Below are 4,635 nucleotides of genomic sequence, written 5' to 3'. Positions count from 1 at the left end.
AGATGGAATGTTTATCCTGCTTGGTGTTCTCTTGAGCTTCCTGGATCTGTACTTGGTGTCTCATAATAATTTGGGGGAAATTCTTAGTTGTTATTGCTTCTGATATTTCTTCGGTTCCTTTTTTTTCTCTTCTACTAATTTTCCCATTTTGCATATGCTACCCCCTTTGTAGATGTCTTGCAGTTCCTGGATATTCTGTTCTGGAGTTTGCAGCCTTTTTGTGTGTGTTTCCTTTTCAGTCTGGAGGTTTCTGTTGAGATATCCTCAAGCTCAGAGATTTCTAGCTTTATTCAGTCTACTAATGAGCCCATCAAAGCATTCTTCATTTCTCCTGCAGTGTTTTTGATCTCTAGCATTTCTTTTTGGTACTTTTTAGAATTTCCATCTCTCTGCTTACATTGCCCAGTTGTGTTTGCATCCATCTAGTTTATCCATTAGAGCCTTTAGTATATTAATCATAGCTGTTTTAAATTCCTGGTCTGATCATGTCAACATCCTTGCTGTATCTCTGTCTTGTTCTGATGCTTGCGCTATCTCTCAAACGACCTTTTTGCCTTTCAGTACGCTTGGTGATTTTCCTTAACAGTGGAGCACAGTGTCCTGAGTAAGAAGAATGGCTGTAAATGGGCCATTCGTAATGTGGTTTCTTTCGAGTTCTACGGTCCTGTGATCAGGACTTAGTCTTTGAGTGAGCCTGTGCCTCTAGACTGTGAACGTCACGTGTGCTGCTTTTCCCTCACCAGCCTTACAGAAGACACGATGACTAGAGGGAGCTGGTGTTTGATATTTCCCTGCTCCCACATGGAAGGCAGGAGCTGCCTGAGGTTATTTCCCCTACCCTAGGTCATTTTGGCCCTGATAAAACCCCAGCAGGTTATCTTACGGTTAAATAGTTTCTCCTACGAGCAAACCTTATTAAGAACAGAGTGTTTTGGCATGTTTTTAAATGGTTCCTTTTCCTATCCCCCTGCTGGAAACGCAAGGGGATATTTCTCTGATATTTGCTTTGAGAACCTGGTAGAGCTCCTGGAAGTAAAACTCAACAAAAGTATGTGTGCTGGGGAATGATTGAGTCCCCCTGGAGTTTTCAATGCAGACTTGTCCACACTGTGCAGTTAGTTACTTACAGTTCAGGTTTCCCTAACCTGTCACTGTTTTCCCTGGAGGCCTCTGTCCGAGGGTCTTGGCTCCAGTTACTTGTGTTTGTCTGCCTTTGCCTGCCGGTCACTCCAATTTCAGGGGCCATGATAGTTTGCCCTGTGACCTCACTGTTCTTACACATCTAAGAATTGATTTTTCAGTTGGTTTAGCGGTTTACTTCTTAGGTTGTAGTGGCAATGTCTAAGCTGCTTGCATGCCAGGCCAAAAACTAATAGTCCAACTTTATCTTCGCTTTTTAGGGAAAGTATTTACAAAGGTCCTCACTTTGTCATTCCTGTCAATTACCTTTGAAACTTTTTCTTTAAATGTTTAAAAATCTTCACTGTCTACCTATGAATTTACCATGTTGAATGCTCTTCATTACTTTCTGTACATTGACGTTTCCACCTGGTTTTCTTTTCCTCCAGCCTATAGAAGTTGCTTTAATCATGTTTTAAATGGTCCTTCCCCTAATGTGAAGGGCTTGTGAGCGAGGCCCTCGGAGCCGTCGTAGGGAGGACCATGTTGCTTCCAAACATGGTAGAGCTCCTGGAGGTAAAACCTGCTCACCAGTACACCAGGGGTTGGAAAAACCACACTAGACAAAGAACCTGTGTCAAAATCAGGACCAAAATGCATTAATGTGGGTGATTTTAGCTCGAGAAGTCTGATTATTGGATATCATGGAGCCTGGCAAGATGGCTTCTCCCAAGAGCATGCCAAAAGATGCACGGATGATGGCACAAATCCTGAAGGATCTGGGAATTACAGAATATGAACCAAGAGTTATAAATCAGATGTTGGAGTTTGCCTTCCGATATGTGACCACAATTCTAGATGATGCAAAAATTTATTCCAGCCATGCTGTGAAAGCTACCGTTGATGCAGATGATGTGCGATTGGCAATCCAGTTCCATGCTGACCAGTCTTACCTCTCCTCCCCCAAGAGATTTTTTTATTAGATATCACAAGGGAAAGAAATCAAACCCCTTTCCATTAAGCCATATTCAGGTCCTAGGTTGCTACCTGATAGATATTGCTTAACAGCTCCAAACTGTAATCTGAAATCTTTACAGAAAAAGGCATCAACTTCCACGGGAGGAATAACCGTCCTGTGGTTAAGTGTTGGTTCAGTTACTAGCAGACCAAGTACTGTCCCACACTAGGCACACCAACCCCACAGACCATATCTGTTTCAACTAAAGTAGGGACTCCTGTGTCCCTCACAAGGCAATGGTTTACAGTACAGATGCCTACTTAACAGTCTCCAGCTGTGAAAGCTTCAATTCCTGCAACATCAGCAGTTCAGAATGTTCTGATTAATCCATCATTAATTGGGTCCAAAAACATTCTTATTACCACTAATATGGTGTTACCACAAAATACTGCCAATGAATCATCAAATGCATTGAAAAAACGTGAAGATGTTGATGATGACTATGATAATTTGTAAGTTAGCCTTGCTGCATGTAACATGTATACTTGGTCTTGAATTCATCGTACTGATATTAAACATGCATGCTGGATGTTTTCAAGTTGTATTTTAGAAAACTTTAATAATATTTAATGAGTAAATACAATTACCATACTTTTTAATTGAAATGAAGGTTTTTCATCAGCCTTAAAAGTGTAAGAAAAATCAAGTTGTCATTCATTAATTTGAAAAAAAACAAAAGTAATGTTTTAAATGTTGGTGTGCTAGATCAAGTTCTTTCAACTTTTCTCTGAAAAAGTATTATTTTGCCTTTATATTTGAAAGATATTTTTGCTGGGTATAGAATCCCAAGTTGACAGGTTATTTTTCTCCCTTCCCCTCCCCTCCCCTCCCCTCCCCTCTCCTCTCCTCTCCTCGTTTCCTTTCTTTTGAGACATGGTCTCGCTCTGTCACTCGAGCTGGAATGCAACAGCACTGATCATAGCTCATTGCAACCCTTGGGCTCAAGCAATCTTCCTGCCTCAGTCTCCTGAGTACCTGGGACTACAGACACATGTCACCAGGTCCAGCTAATTTTTAAATTTTGTGTAGAAACGGGGTCTCACAATGTTGCCTAGGCTGGTCTTGAACACCTGGGCTCAAGTGTTCCATCCTCCTGCCTTGGCCTCCCAAAATGCTGATATTGCATGAGCCCCACCATGCCTGACCTGGTTTTCTTCTCTAACACTTTGAAGATGTTTTCCGTTGTCTTTTGCATTTCATGGTGCTGTGTTATTTTTTATTAGTCTTATTTCAGTTCCACTGTTTTCCTCCAGCAATCTAATTATGATATGCATAGGTATATTCTTTGTGTTTAGTCTTGTCAGGGCCTGTTGAGTATCTTGGATCTGTAGATTTAGAGTTTTCATCAAATGTGGAAATATTTTGGCCGTATTTTTTCCAATGTTGCCCCAATCTCCTTTTCTCCTGTTTCTGGAACACCAATTACATTTATATTATATAGCTTTTTTTTTTTTTTTCTTTTCTTGAGACTGAGTCTCGCTCTGTCACCCAGACTGGAGTACAGTGGTGAGATCTTGGCTTACTACAACCTCTGCCCCCAGGATTCTAGCGATTCTCCTGCCTCAGTCTCCTGAGTAGCTGGGATTACAGGTGCCTGCCACCATGCCCAGTTAATTTTTTTGTATTTTTAGTAGAGACAGGGTTTTGCCATGTTGGCCAGGTTGGTCTCAAACTCCTGACCTCAGGTGATCTGCCTGCCTCGGCCTCCCAAAGTGCTGGGATTACAGCTGTGAGCCACCATCCCCAGCCTATTATATACCTTTTATTGTCCCATAAGGTCACTGAGGCTTTGTTCATTTTGTTTAGTCCTTTTTCTTTCTGTGTTTAATTATGGTTAATTTTTATTGATATATCTTCAAGTTCACTAAATTTTTAAAATTTTTTTGCAATGTCTGATTTCTTCTTGCACACATCCAGTAAATTTTTTGTTTCAGGTATTATATTTGAACATGTCTAGAGGAATATATCCATATACCTCTAGGATTTCCATTTTTTTAAATAAAAATTTTAATTTCTCTATTATGTTAATAATTTTCTTTAAATTTCTAAGCATATTTATAATAGCTGTTTTAAAGACCTCATCTGCTCATTCTATCATTTCTGTCATTTTTGTGTCTATTCCTACCTGGCCGTGGGTGAAAATTTGGATCTTATTTTCATGTTTAGTAATTTTTGATTTGATGCCAGAATTTTTGTTAATCGTTTTACTTTGGAATAAACCTAGATTTACAGAAAAGTTGAAAGATAGTGCAGAGAGTCCTCATACATTCCTCACCCAATTTTAGTGTCCTCTAATGTGAACATACTACATTACCAAGGTACATGTGTCAGAACTAAGAAATTAGCACAAGGCAATACTATTTACTAACATATAGACTTTATTGAAATGTTACTAGTTTTTCTACCAGTGTTCTTTTTCTTTTCCAGGATTCATTCCAAGATACCTGTTGTATTTAATGGTCATGTCTTCTTAGTCTCATCCTATCTGTGACAATTTC

At 39.7% G+C, this 4,635-nt stretch overlaps 1 pseudogene; it reads left to right on the top strand.

Annotated features, from left to right (window-relative positions):
• Positions 1-1,775: 1,775 nt before the first annotated feature.
• LOC111553893 lies at positions 1,776-2,593 on the top strand (annotated as a pseudogene).
• Positions 2,594-4,635: the final 2,042 nt, after the last annotated feature.

This window comes from Piliocolobus tephrosceles, chromosome 21, assembly GCF_002776525.5.
Source record: "Piliocolobus tephrosceles isolate RC106 chromosome 21, ASM277652v3, whole genome shotgun sequence".
Lineage (NCBI taxonomy): Eukaryota > Metazoa > Chordata > Mammalia > Primates > Cercopithecidae > Piliocolobus > Piliocolobus tephrosceles.
The sequence above is the reverse complement of the archived record's forward strand: the minus strand, read 5'-3'. Positions and strand labels throughout refer to the sequence as shown.